The 15,296-nt window shown below is 49.2% G+C and overlaps 1 pseudogene across 1 annotated transcript in view; it reads right to left on the bottom strand.

The window, feature by feature from the left end:
- Positions 1–7,368, bottom strand: part of LOC147110356 (cytochrome P450 3A30-like) — a 66,771-nt pseudogene extending 59,403 nt beyond the window's left edge. The window contains exon 1 of the transcript XR_015079906.1: positions 7,280–7,368. The product of XR_015079906.1 is annotated as a cytochrome P450 3A30-like (transcript). The remainder of the gene's footprint in view (positions 1–7,279) is intronic.
- Between the last annotated feature and the right edge of the window lie 7,928 nt (positions 7,369–15,296).

The raw sequence follows: 15,296 nt of genomic DNA, 5'->3' as shown, positions 1-15,296 counted from the left end.
ATCAGTTGCAGGTGGCAGAACTTTGGTTCAAAAGGTCTTTCAGCACTTTTAGCAGGCCTACTGAAGTCGGAGGTGCTGCATCTTCTATCTCTCAACTGTGGGACCACCTTGGAAGACCCTCTTCCCGCTTGGACTGAGCGCTACCCGCACGGAGGTGTCTGCCAGCAGCATGGCAACTATTTATTTCCTTTCACCATGGAGTTCAGATTCAGATCAGGAGCAGCCACGGCAGCAGCAGAATCAGGCAGCTCAGCAGCAATTTCAGCAGCACTAACCTCCTGCTCACCCACCTGATTGCCGCAGGAGATACCCCCCTCTCAGGGTTTACAGACAGAGGATGAGCTACCTCAGCATAAGTTAGCAGCAGTGCCAAAGGAGGCTGAGATTTTCGCGAGAGGTTGTCGGAGACATCTGCACACTGCTGCACCAACACCTGGAGCCCAGAGGAGTGGGTGGACACCCCTTACCAGTGGCTGTCAAAGTCACTACCGCACTCAACTTTTTTGCCTCAGGCTCTTTCCAGGGATCATCAGCAGACATCAGCGGCATCTCCCAGTCGGCTGCCCACAGTTGCATCACACAGGTTACCGATGCCCTTTTTGCAAAGGCCCAAAATTGCATCCACTTCTCAAGGGAACAAGCAAGTGTGATCGCGCGTTCAGTTGGCTTTGCAAATATGGCAGGCTTGCCAATGGTGCAGGGCGTCATAGACTGCACATGTGGACCTTAGGGCACCCCATCAAAACCAGCTATCTTTGTCAACCACAAGGGCTTACACTCCCTCAACGTACAGCTGGCGTGTAACCACAAGGAGGAGATTTTGCATGCTTGCGCCAAGTTCTGTGGTAGTTGCCATGACTCTTTCATCCTGCAGAACTCTAGTGTTCCTCCGCTCCCCAATCCACCAAACCAACTTAAAGGATGGTTCCTTGGTGACAAGGGCTACCCACTGAAGAAGTGGCTAATGACGCTGATCAGGAGGCCAGCTAATGAGGCTGAAGAGCACTACAACACCAGCCACACTTGGACCAGGTCCATCATCGAGCAAACCATTGGCTTGTTGAAGATGCGATTCCGATGCCTTTACAGATCAGGTGGATCCCTGCAGTATTCAGCAGCCAGGGTCTCCAGAATGGTCGTGGTCTGCTGTGCTCTGCACAACATGGCACAGCGTCGTGGCTTGCAGCTTCCTGATGAGCAAGTTCATAGCCTCCTCAGATGAGGAGGAGCAGGAGGAGGACCGAGCGCCGGTCTATCGACCAGCAGCAGTGGCCGCACGTGAGCACATGGCTGCCTGTGATGCAAGGCATGCAGTTATCCTGGCCAGATTTGCATAGGTTGCCCATGTTAGCTCATGTCCTTGGCTCCATCTTAAGACATGATAGCCAATGGACATGACTCTCTGGCCTCCTTTCACTCTGGCCACCAACCTGACCATGCAAGTGTCACGGAGCCCGCAATGTGAAGCTGCCTAAGACGAAATAACAGATGCCATCACGCCATCAGTTTGCCATCAAATCATTTTTATACTTTCCAACAGGGATGGCATTTCATCAATACACAAACATTCACCCAAGTGGCTACCCCTGTGACTAATGGTGCTTTATTTTTTCTTACGCGTGCTCCTACGTGGTGCTCCCCCTGTGGCTTCAGCAGAAGTGGAGGCCCCTTGCTCACTTTGATTCTGCTCCTGCTTCGACATCTTTGGCAGGCATCCTCTGGGTTTACGAGCCTGTGAGGGCTCACCAAACGTCTGCTCCTCCTGCAGCAGTGTAGAGGCTGAGACGCCCATCTCAGTTGGGTGCGGACTCTGGTGGGGCTCTGACCGAGGGCTACGCAGTGGCATGGAAGTGTGAGCACTTGGAGAGGAGCCCCCACTTCCTTGTTGTCTGCCACCAACTCCCCTCTCATGGATCAGGTCCACCTCAGCGCTTGCAAGTGGCTTGAGAGCACCTTGCTGCACCTCAGGGGGGCCATGCACCTCAGGGGGGCCATGGGGACCCGTATCTGCACTGGCAGTCCTACTCAAAAGGACTTCCATGAAGCTTTGGTTTCTCTGTTCAATAGCTGCCCATCACTCCTCCAGCGATGTCAGTATATTCTGAACAATCACCATGTTTTGGTCACTCCGGTGACTTATTGCCTCCATGGCCGTAGCCAGCCTTTCCACGGAGGTTGCCATCCTTTCCGTGGTGCTGCGTATATGCGCCATTGCCTCCCCAACAGCACTGCTCAGGTTAGAGCTGGACACCTCCATCCTCTCCACACTCACAGTGACCCTGGAGACAAGACCTGTCAGAGACTCCTGCACCTGCTCCTGGAGTTCCAGCACCGCTCTGTTTCTGGATGGACCCAGAGGCATAGGGCCCACATGCAGCAAAACAGAGCTAGGAAAGTCCTGCGCCCTCCGCCGAGGACTCTCCACTGCTGTCCCTGTCTCCACCACCTGCTGATACTGACCTGTGAGATGTGATACACACGGTGACAACACTAATCTATGTCACGAAGGTCCCACCGAGGTGTGCGCATCTGCACTGGTGCTGGGTGCACTTAATTCTGCTGACGCTGTGTCCTCAGAGGTTGCAGGTTCCCCTGAGGAGTCTTGCTGCTCAGCCTCTTCCTCCTGGACAGTAGGGGGGGGGCTCTATGGATGGTCCTGTGGGGGAGTAAAGGCATGGGTTAGACATTTGACGGAAGTGTGGCATGCAGATGCAATAGTGCAGATGCTCAAGTGGCATTCTAATAATGTAAACCAGCAGCCATTTCAGTCACTCGACCAGTGTAAATGAGAGAGAGATAAAACTATTCTGTCACCAGCTTTCTCTGCCACGCCCATCTGTCCGTCCCCTACCTCCATCTCTACCTCTGCGCCGGTGATGTCCAGGGCTGCCTCTTCAGCCTGGGTGAGATGGGCTAGAGAAGGTGGCCCTCCTCCTGTCTTCGCCCTTTCCCTTCTATTGTGGGCTCTCTTTTCCTGCAGTGAGGGAGACAAGTGGAGTTGGAGTGAGAATGATGGAGTGAGTGTAGAGAGCCCAGAGCATAGATGCTTAGAAGGAGACAAAGATGGAGTGAGGTTTCATGTCCAAGGGCCCTCCCTGTGCGTTGTTAGTCGTTGTCATTACATAAAATTGAAAGTGAGTGTGAGGGCAGCATAGTCGAATAGTCAAGTGATTGGGTTCATAGAGTGAGAGGGATGGTGAAGGGTACAAGGGTTGTAAGGGTAAAGTGGGATGTGTAGGAGGAGGTTGACAATGCAGAGTGCTGGTGATGAGAGGAGAAGGGGAGCAGAAGGAGGGTCAAGCTGAAGGTACACTCACTTTGCCTGACCTACTAGGTCACTGAACCTTTTACGGCACTGCATCCAGGTTCTGCTGCACACCGATCTGGAGGTGATCTCTCTTGCCAGCTGCACCCAGACAGCCTTGGTTTCTTTGGGAGGCCTCTTCCTCCCAGATGAGTGGAAGAGCACCTCCCTGCTGGCTCTCACCCCCTCAACCAACATTCCCAGCGCCTCATCTGAGAACCTCGGGGAGGTCCTTGCCTTGGAATTGGCCATTGTAGAATCTGAAAAAATGTTGGAGGTGGTGCAGCATCGACAAAAATCCAGTGGAATGAGCCTTGGCAGCAAACAGCCCTTAAATGAGGCTGGATAAGTGATGTCAGCAGAGGCCAGTTTCAGTCCCAAAACACTAATTGGCCCAGGGGAACCCACACCTCTTAAATCAACTGGCCAATTGGGGGGAAAATCGCAATTTTTACCCACCTCACAGTGGAGGCGAGTTTAGAACCCACCCAAACCGAAACCCACCTCCATTGGGAAAATCGCCCCCAAAGTATTTGTTTAATTTCTCTGCCATTTCCTTATTCCCCAATATAATTTCTCCTGTCTCAGCCTGTAAGGAACCCACATTTACTTTCACTAATCTTTTCCTTTTTACATACTAGCTATAGAAGCTTTTACAGTCTGTTTTTGTATCTCTCGCTAGTTTACTCTCATATTCTATTTTCCCTTTCTTTATCAATTTCATGGTCCTCCTTTGCTGAATTCTAAAATCCTCCCAGTGCTCTTTTTGGCAACAATATAAGCCTCTTCCTTTAATCTAATATTATCTTTAATTTCTCTTGTTAGCCACGGTTGGGCCATTTTTCCCGTGGCGTTTTTATTCCTTAAGGGAATGTATATTCATTGCGAATTAATACTTTAAATGTTTGCCATTGCTTTTCTACGGTCATATCTTTTAATCTAGTTTCCCAACCTACCTTAGCCAACTCGCCTCTCATACCTACGTAGTTTGCTTTGTTCAGGTTTAGGACTCTAATTTCAGGCTTAACTAAATCATTCAAACTCAACATAAAATTTTATCATATTATGAACACTGCTACCAAGAGGATCCTTTACTACAAGGTTATTAATTAACCCTTTCTCATTGCATAGTACTAGATCTAAAATAGCCAATTCCCTCCTAGGTTCCTTGACATACTGATCTGGAAAACTATCTTGAATGCATTCCATTAACTCTTCCTCTGCACTATTTCTGCAAATTTGGTTTGCCCAGTCAATATGAAAGTTAAAGACCCCCATGATTACTGTATTACCCTTGTTACATGCATCTCTAATTTCCGGATTTATACTCTGCCCGACACTACAGCCACTGTTTGGGGGCCGATAGACTACTCCCACTAGTGTTTTCTGCCCCTTGTTGTTTCTTAGCTCCACCCAAACTGATTCTACATTTTGTTTTTCTGAGCCAAGATCCTTTCTCTCTGCTGTCTTTATTCCCTCCTTTATTATCAGGGCTACCCCTCCTCCTTTTCCATTCTGCCTGTCTCTTCTAAAAGTCAAATATCCTGGAATATTTAGTTCCCAACCTCGGTCACTCTGCAACCATGTCTCTGTTATGGCTATTAAATCAAACACATTTATTTCTATTTGCGCAATTATTTCATCTATTTTGTTGCGAATGCTTCGTGCATTCAAATATAGTACCTTTAGCTTTAACTTTTTTTCTATTTTTCCCTGATGTCACTTTAGTCACTCATGCCCTATTACCTTTATTAATCTTTCTGCCCCTTCCTGACCTACTCTGCTTATCTTTACGCAGATCACTACTCTGCTCTACAGCCTTGACATTTCTCTTACTGCTTTTGAATTTACCCTTTCCTGAATCCTCCCAATCCCCCCTTCATTAGTTTTAAGCCACATCTACCGCCCTAGTTATTCTATTCACCTGGACACTGGCCCCAGCCACTGGAGCCCGTCCCCACGAATAGCTCTCTCTTTCCCCAGAACTGGTGCCAGTGCCCCATGAATTGAAACCCATGCCTCCCACACCACTCTTTGAGCCACGCATTTAATCTTCTAATCTGTTTGTCCCTATGTAATTTGCACATGGCTCAGGTAACAATCTAGAGATTATTACCTGTGAGGTTCTGCATTTTAATTTCAACCCTAGCTCCTCAAACTCTCTCAGCAGAACCTCATTCGTAGTTCTACTTGGAGGTGGTGGTGTTCCCATGCACCTACTGTCCTTCTAGGTGGTATAGGTCACGGGTTTGGGAGGTGCTGTCGAAGAAGTGAGTTGCTGCAGGGCATCATGTAGATGGTACACACTGCAGCCATGGTACGCCAGTGGTGGAGGGAATGAATGTTTAAGGTGGTGGATGGGGTGCCAATCAAGTGGGCTGCTATGTCCTGGATGGTGTTGAGCTTCTGAGCGTTGCTGGAGCTGTACTCATCCAGGCAAGTGGAGAGTATTCCATCACACTCCTTACTTGTGCCTTGTAGATGGTGGAAAGGCTTTGGGGAGTCAGGAGGTGATACACTCGCCGCAGAATACCCACCCTCTGACCTGCTCTTGTCGCCACAGTATTTATGTGACTAGTCCAGTTAAGTTTCTGGTCAATGGTGACCCCTGGATGTTGATGGTGGGGGATTCAGCGATGGTAATGCCATTGAATGTCAAGGGGCGATAAATAAATAAATCTCTCTTGTTGGAGATTGTCATTGCCTGGTGAATGTTACTTGCCACTTATCAGTCCAAGCCTGGATGTTATCCAGGTCTTGCTGCATGTGGGCAGGGACTGCTTCATTATCTAAGGAGTTGTGAATGGAACTCCCCTAAAGAGGCATTAATGAACCAGAATTTTTATTCAGATTTATTTAATTGAATTTAAATTCCGCAGCTGCCATGGTGGGATCTGAACTCAAGTCTCGGATCTCTGGATTACTAACCCCTATGCTACTGCCCCCTATTGATCAACCCACATGAATTTTAAAAAACTGGAGAGTAGAATAGCTTCTTATCGTGATTGCCCCTGTTTGTACAGAAGTGTGAAATATATCCCTTTTATATAGAGCAGACTTGGGATTTCAAACTTTGTGTTACTAGCCAGAAAACAGAAGGGTTTAATCTCACCCTGTCCTGAGGTTCACCTGGCCCTCGGGTAGAAACTTGAAAAACAAGTAAAATGTTTTAAATTCCCACCTGGATTAAAATCCCATTAGGATCAATTCCCCCACCCCCTCAAAAAAAATCAAATCCATTGGAATCAGCTTCCATCCCAGCTCCACCCTGGGATAATCTGCATTAACTGAGAGAGCCCCAGCCCCAAAAGACTGATCTGCTGTGAAGCCGCGGGCAGTGAGGAAGAGGAAGGAGGAAAACAGAATCACAGAATCACAGAAACCCCACAGTGCAGATAGAGGCCATTTCGGCCCATCGAGCCTGCACCGACACATATCCCACCCGATCCCCGTAACCCCTACACCAACACATATCCCACCCTATCCCCATAACCCCACGTATTTAATCCCCCTAACACTAAGGGTCAATTTATCATAGCCAATCAACCTAACCCGCACATCTTTGGACTGTGGGAGGAAACCGGAGCACCCGGAGGAAACCCACGCAAACACGGGGAGAATGTGCAAACTCCACACAGACAGTCACCCGAGGCCGGATTCGAACCTGGGTCCCTGGCGCTGTGAGGCAACAGTGCTAACCACTATGCCACCGTGCTGCCCTGGAACCCTGGAATTGGCTCCGATTCTCCAGCACCGTCCGCGGCTCAGGACCCAGGTCCGGTCTGCGGGGATTGCATTGGCGGGGGCAAGCAGAGACCGAGGAGGCCCCCACCACACACACACGGTTCAAAACAAACTAGTGTCAAATGCTGTAAACTTTCCTTGTGCAAACAGTGAGTCCAGCCAAACTTTGTGGGTATTTTCTCACTTGGTTAGAACGAGGACACCCGGGAAATAAATCATTCAGCCACTTACCAACCCAGCAGGACCGGGAAAGTGAGGAGAAGGATCCAGGTCTGGTCGGACAGAACGCTCCGGATCGCCCCCAGACTCTCAAAAACCATTCCGAGAGGAGTCAAGGGTGGGCTGCGGGAAGCCTGAGCTGCGACTGGGTCTATTTAAAGGGAGTATCTGTGAAGAGAGAAACAGAGTTAACGTTTCAGGTCATCGACCTGAAAGGTTGGGCAGAATTTTCATTGGGCCGTGGAGGCGGGATTGGAGGCGTGCGGGTGGTTAAAATTGCAAAAACTGGCGGGCGGGCCTGACCCCGCCTCTATCCCGCCTCCACGCAATTTTCAAAAATTCGTGTCTGATGGTCCCGTCTCCAAGAGGCGGGATAGGCCGTTAAGGCCCTTAACAAGCACTAAATTGCCTCTATAATGCCATTTTGAATGGCCATTGCGATTTTAACCCTTTTCCCACGTCAAACACGCCTGTTCTGAAACACGAGTGTGAAGCCTGGCGGGAGCACAATTGGATTGCTGACTATCAGCTGCAGCTCAACCATTAAAGAGGAGATTTGATCAGCCATCATTTGCAGGTGGCAGAACTTTGTGGTCTCAGGTCTGAGGGAATTTTTAGAAGGCATAACCACAGCTGCGGAAGTTTGGAGCCTGACACCCATCTCCAGTGTGACCTCCTGGGTGAAACCCCTCTCGCCACCTTCACTCAGCGCTTCCTCAACTGAGGCATCTACCAGAAGCATGGGAGCCATTTATTTCCTTCCCTTCTGGATATTAGATGAGACCGAACAACAGCAGCAGCAACAACAACAGCAGCACCAACAGCAGCAGCAACAACAGCCGCACCAAGCTGCTGCTCACCCTCCTGAAGATGCACAGGCCAGAAGGGGCCAGCGCATGGAAGCCTGTCGGCGCAGGAGACACCCCCCAAACAGGGTCTACAGACACAGGGTCAGCTATCTCAACATGTCTGAGCAGCAGTGCCAAAGGCGGCTCCGACTTTCGCGAGAGGTAGTGGGTGACATCTGCGCAATGCTGCAACAAGACCTGCAGACCAGAGGACCAGGTGGACAACCCTTACCAGTGGCCGTCAAAGTCACCACCGCACTCAACTTTTTTTGCCTCAGGCTCATTCCAGGGATCAGCAGCAGACATCAGCGGCATCTCCCAGGCGGCCGCACACACTTGCATCACGCAGGTAACCGATGCCCTCGTGCACAATCACATCCATTTCACCAAGGATCGAGCAAGTGTCACGGCGCATGTGGTTGGATTAGCTCATCTGGCAGACTTTCCAAGGGTGCAGGGCGTTGTTGACTGCACACATGTGGCCCTTAAGGCACCCCATCACAATCCAGGTATTTTTGTCAATCGCAAGGGCTTCCACTCCCTTAACGTTCAGCAGGTGTGTGACCACAAGAAGGGAATTTTGCATGTTTGTGCAAAGTACCCTGGCAGTTGCCATGACTCCTTCATACTGCGCCAGTCTAGTGTGCCTCTGCTATTCAGTCCGCCAGACCAACTTAACGGATGGCTACTTGGAGACGAGGGCTATCCCCTGAAGACGTGGCTAATGATGCCGTTGAGGAGACCATCAAACGAAGCTGAGGAGAGCTACAACTCCAGCCACATGTCCACCAGAGCCATAATCGAGCAAACCATCAGTTTGCTGAAGATGCGCTTCAGATGCCTGGATAGATCAGGTGGAGCCCTGCAGTACTCAGCAGCCAGGGTCTCCAGAATCGTCGTGGTTTGATGTGCACTTCACAACATGGCACAGCATCATGGCTTGCAGATTCCTGAGGACCAAGTGGCTCCTCACATATCCTCCTCAGATGATGAGAAGGAGGAGGAGGAGGAGGAGGAGAGCAAAAATGAACATCCTGCAGAGGCCCATCAACCAGCGGCAGCAATACGCGAGAACATAACTGCCTGGGATGCAAGGAATGCACTAATCTTGGCCAGATTTGCTTAGCCTAGCCACTCAAGCACTTTTGCCTTGCATCTTCTTACCTGAGCATCGACAATGGCCATGAACCAGCTGATTCCTAGCAATTTGACCACCATACTGACAACTGCAAGTAATCCTAAGCCCTCAATGTGGAAGTCCCATTCGCGAAATGACACACACCACAACTACAGCAGTAGCCATCAGATTTTTTATGTACATGATTCATATGATGGCTTTTACACATAAAACATCAAATTTCACCCAAGTGACTACCCTTGTGACTATTTGTGCAGTATCTTTCTCTTACGCGTGCTCCTACGTGGTGCTTCCCCTGTGGCTTCAGCAGATGTGGAGGCCCCTTGCTCACTTTCTTGCTGCTCCTGTCTCGACACCTTTGGCGGGCGTCCTCTGGGCTGGTGAACCTGTGAGGGCTCGTCAACAGTCTGCTGCTCCTGCGGCTGTGCAGGGGTTGAGACGCCGATCTCAGTTGGGTGTGGACTCTGGTGGGGCTCTGACTGAGGGTTCTGCAGTGGCATGGAAGTGTGAGCGCTTGGAGAGGAGCCCCCACTTCCTTGATGTCTGCCACCAACTTCCCTTTCATGGGTCAAGTCCTCCTCAGCGCTTGCAAGTGACTTGAGAGCACCTTGCTGCTCATTAAGGGGGCCATGGGGACCCATATCTGCACTGGCAGTCCTACCCAGAGGGACTACCATGAAGGTCTGGTATCTCTGTTCAATAGCTGACCATCGCTCCTCCAGAGATGTCAGTCTATTTTGAACACTCACCATGTTTTCAACACTCTGGCGACTTAGCTCCTCCGTGGCCATAGCCATCTCTCCTCTACTGTAGCCATCCTTTCCACGGAGGTTGCCATCCTTTCCGTGGTGATGCGTTCATGCGCCAATGACTCCACAAAGGCTCTGTTCATGTTCACTATGGACTCCTCCATTCGCTCCACACTCGCAGCAACCCTGGAGACAAAACCTGCCAGAGACTCCTGCATCTTTTCCTGGAGTGCCATCACCACTGATACTGTGGATGGACCCAGAAGCAGAGGGTCGACATGCAGCTGAGCTGAGCTAGCAGAGTCCTGCGCCCTCCGACTAGGACTCTCCATTGCTGTCCCTGTCTCCACAATCTGCTGATGCTCACTTGTGAGCTGTGATACACCAGGTGACAACACTACTCTATGTCCCGAAGGTCCCACCGAGGTGTGAGTGTCTGCGCTGGTGCTGGGTTGGCTGAATTCTGCTAACGTTGCGCCCTCAGAGGTTGCAGCTTCCTCTGAGGAGTCTGAAGGCTCAGCCTGTTCCTCCTGGCTAGTGGAGACGGGTGCTTGCGATGGTCCTGTGGGGGAGTAAAGGAGTCAGAGATGTGATGCCAAGGTTACATGCACATTGCACATTGCATATTGCAGATGATCATTAGTCCATCTGTTAGAGCTTCCGAAACATTATCAGCGACTCGTGCAATGTCAATGAGAGAGATGGAAAACTATTCTGTCACCAGCTTGCTGTGATGCACCCCTCTGTCCATCCCCCACATGCGCCTACGATCTCCAGGACCGCCTCCTCCCAGGGGGTGAGGTGGGCTACTGATGGTGGCCCTCCTCCTGTCCTCGCTCGTTCTCTTTTATTGTGAGCTCTCCTTTCCTGCAATGAGGGAGACAAGTGGAGGTTGAGTGAGAATGAAGGAATGAGTGTAGAGAATCCATAGCATAGATGCTTAGAAGGAGACAAAGATGGAGTGAGGTGACAAGACCAAGGGCCCTCCCTGTGTGTTGTCAGTTGTTTTCATAGCATCAGAGTGATAGGGAGTGTGAGGGCTGCATCGTCGAATAGTTAGGTGGATGTGACCAGAGAGAGGGAATGGGTGAGGGTGCATGGATGTCAGTGTCAAGTGGGATGTGGAAGAAGAGATTGCTAAAGCTGAGTGCTGGAGAGGAAAGGCAATGGGGATCAGATGGAGAGTGATGGGAAATTCATACTCACTTTTCCAGTGCGCTGAAGGTAATGAAATCTCTTCCTGCACTGTATCCAGGTTCTGCGGGTAGCTGATAAGGAGTTGACCTCCTCTGCCACTTGCAGCCACGCAGCCCTTTGTCTGCTGGGGAGGCTTCTTCCTCCCTGATGAAGGGAAGAGCACCTCCTTGTGAGCTCTTGCTCCCTCCGCTAAAGCCTGCAGGGCAATGCCGTCGAAACGGGGTGCAGACCTCAGTCTTTCTCTGGCCATTCTGCTTCCAGCTCAGTGTATCAGCAAATGCCAAAAGGTTGGCAGTCTGCAGAAGAAGCAAGGCTTCTAGCAGACCTTAAATGCAGCAGCAATGATGACGTCATCGGAGGTGACTTTCAGACTGGAGAAACTCATTTGCCACGGGTTCCCACATGCTGAAACTCAATTGGGCAATTTAGTTAAAATAGCATCAATCTCCCACATCGAATTAGATTCGTGTGGATAACACAAAATGCGGATTACACGACACCAACCCGCACCTGAATGCCTGTTAACTCTGTTTCTCTCTTCACAGATGCTGCCTAACCTGCTGAGTGTCTCCAGCATTTTCTGTTTTTACTTCAGATTTCGAGCATCTGCTGTATTTTCTTTTCCTATTTAAAGGGAGCGTTGGTCACAAGGCAGGGAGGAGGGGCTGCGCTGCTGAGAGGCTGGAGAGTCCAGAACTAGGCGTCAAACTCTCAGGATAAGCAGTCGGCCATTTAGGACCTAGATGAGGAGAAATTTAGTTGCCCAGAGGGTTGTGAATCTTTGGAATTCTCTACCTCAGAGAGCTGTGGATGCTCAGTCGTTGAATATATTCAAGGCTGAGTGCGGTAGATTTTTGGCTACTAAGGGAGCCGAGGGATATGGGGATAGTGCAGGAAAGCGGAGTTGAGGTAGAAGATCAGCCATGATCTTATTGAATGGTGGAGCAGGCTCGACAGGCCAAATGGCCGACTCCTGCTCCTATATCTTATGTTCTTATGCCATGAAAGGCAATGAGTGACAGGGCCAGGGTGGCTGGGATTTGAAATGTAAAGTTTTAAAACCCTGCGCGTGGACAAGTTGCCTCTTTTAATCTGCCCGTGTCATCACACTAAAAAAAATCTAACAAAAGGTCCCCCTTTTTAGAGAGGCATAAAACCCAAATCATACAAATGGAAAGAAGCATAATAAATTTAAATAATCATATTGTGAAGACTACGCCCTCCAGTCCCTGTCGTGCCCACCAGTCGTGGAAGGTCTCAAGTGTACCGGCAGACACCGTATGCTCCTTCTCCAGGGCCACCCGGGCGCGGAAGAGAGGCAGGCGGCCAGAGTGCCCACTCCCCACGGGCCGTGTCCAACCTGGACCGGTGGAAGGACACCTCGCAACAAAATATCAGAAAAGTGACTTTGATTTCTGTTGCGCCAGAAAACAGTCGTAATTTGAAGAGAGCCTCTGAGCAAAGTGCGATTGCAGGAAACTTGCATACAAGGCTCTGTAACCTGGGTGTTTTATGGGAGGAGATGCGTTCGGGTAGAGGGATCGATAGACAGCTCTAAAAGTTAGAGGAGACTTGGTCATATAGTAGTAACATGCGTAACTCACTTACACCAAAAGTTCCATAATCTTTTAAGTCACGTAGTTGGTTTGTGCCCAGGTTACGTGCGTCTCTGGGCACAAATACAGAGGAAATTCACTGGGCACAAATACAGAGGAAATTCAAGGCCAGGTAGTTTAGTCTCCTACAGGTAGGAGCGAGGAATGTGTTGAGTGCATTTTGGTTTTGGAGTTAACCCAAAGTTAAAGGGACCTAACTGGAACAGCTCCATTTTAAGAAGGTACAGGAAGCCAACAGAAAGCATGCAGTGCGAGGAGTCTAACACATACAGGTGTCTAATTACTCCTGAAGGTTTGTATACCAAAGGAGCAGCAGTCCAGACAGAATGTTTCTCTGCATTTCTCGCACTGTCCCTACGATAGCAAAATACTGCGGATGCTGGAAATCTGAAATAGCAACAGAATATGCTGGAAAAACTCAGCAGGCCAGGCAGCATCCGTGGAGAGAGAAATAGAGTCAACATTTCGGATCAAAACCCTTCTACAGAACTGAGAGAAAAGGCAGGAAGTGAAACAAAAGGCAGTTTGGGGGCTGGGAAATGGGGGAGGGGATGAAAGAAGAGACATTAAGAGATATTCAAGGTGAGACGAGATGGTAATAGGACAGGTAAAGAGACAAAGGATGGCTGTAGATGAAGTGTGAAATGCGCTGGCAGAGTGAGAGACAGCTGCCATGTGGGAGAGAGAGAGAGAAAGGAAAAGTCACAAACCAAAAGTGTGGATAAAAAATATAAAAATATAATAGGGGCCGAGGTTATGATCTGAAGTTGTTGAACTCAATATCGAGTCCGGAAGGCTGTAAAGTGCCTAATCGGAAGATGAGGTGCTGTTCCTCAAGTTTACGGTGAGCTTCCGTGGAACAATGCAAGAGGCCGCAGACGGTGAGTTCTGAGTGGGAATGGAAGTGAATTAAAATGACAGGTGACCAGAAGCTCGGGGTCACCCTTACGGACTGAACGGAGGTGTTCCGCAAAGCGGTCACCCAATCTGCATTTAGTCTCCCCAATGTAGAGGAGACCACATGGTGAGCAGCGAATACAGTATACTAGGTTGCAAGAAGTACAAGCAAATTGCTGTTTCACCTGGAAGGGGTGTTTGGGGCCCTGGACAGTGGGAAGGGGGGAGGTATAAGGGCAGGTGTTGCATCTCCTGTGCTTGCATGGGAAGGTGCCGGGCGAAGGGAAGGGGTGCTGGGGGTGATAGAGGAGTGGACTAGGGAATATCTCTTAATGTCTCTTCTTTTATCCCCTCCCCCATTTCCCAGCCCCCAAACTGCCTTTTGTTTCACTTCCTGCCTTTTCTCTCAGTTCTGTCGAAGGGTTTCGACCTGAAACGTTGACTCTATTTCTCTCTCCACGGATGTTGCCTGGCCTGCTGAGTTTTTCCAGCATTTTCTGTGTTTATATCCCTTCCTGGCCTCACCCCTCCCTATCTCTGTAATCTCCTCCATCCCCTCCCCCATCCCACATTCTTGGCTGCCTCTAGTGACACCACTATTCCTGGCCAGAATGGAGATGATTCCCTCGTCATTCACACTGCTATCAGTGACTGGGATTGATTTTACGCACATCATTTGTATTGTGTAACCATCCTCCGCTCTCTGCATATTGCTGGAGAAATCACTCTGCTTTTATTGGGAGAAGTTGCTGAGTTCTGCTTGCTGCTGCAGTTGGTAGAGACTCTTTTTAAATAGGCTCTGCTGAGTAAATAGACTGTGTTTGCTGTGAAATAGACAGTTTGTGGTAAGTCCCGTCCCACCTCCAACTCATTGCCTGACACATTGGTGTCAATAGACACGCTGCACATTTTCACATTCTCTAGTTTCTCTGACTCTGGTCCCCCAGCTCCCCCATTGGCAGTCATGCCTCCAGCCACCTAGATCCCACTCCCTGGAATTTCCACCCAGGCACCTCTGTGTCTCCACTTCTTTCTCCTCCTTTGTGACCATCTACCTCTTTGACCAAACGTTTGGTCACCCCTCCGAATCTTTCCTCCTTTGGCTCCGTGTCCATATTTCCTTACACCTCTGTGAAGGGCCTTTGGACATTTTGCTACATTAACAAGTCAGAGTTTGGAGACTCTCAGCAAACATATAAAATAATCTGTGAAGAGTTAATTAATTAATTTGTAGCTTGAAGCGACTGAATAGTTTATTACATTTTTGGAAAGTGGGTCAGGAAGTATTGTTACTGAATAAATTATTTTCATGTTGGTTGGTATGGATGGAACTTGATTTAATTTTATATTTACAGATTTAAGATGGTGAGAAAAACAATGGAGCAAGGAGAGGAATTAATTGGAAGGTAATTATATTATTTATTTAATTGTTCATCAATGAATTCGTTATTTTAATTTAATATTTTGAGACCATAGCATCAATAAAGAGTCTGAAAAGAATTACGCATGGGAAAATGAATTAAATGTGAAAGATTGGAAGAATCAATTTGGAGATTTATTCATTTAATAATTGTTAGCAGCAGG

Source organism: Somniosus microcephalus, chromosome 11 (genome assembly GCF_052327205.1).
Source record: "Somniosus microcephalus isolate GS21.2 chromosome 11, FLI_Smic_1.0, whole genome shotgun sequence".
In the NCBI taxonomy this organism is placed as follows: Eukaryota; Metazoa; Chordata; class Chondrichthyes; order Squaliformes; family Somniosidae; genus Somniosus; species Somniosus microcephalus.
This window is presented reverse-complemented; position numbering and strand designations above follow the sequence as displayed.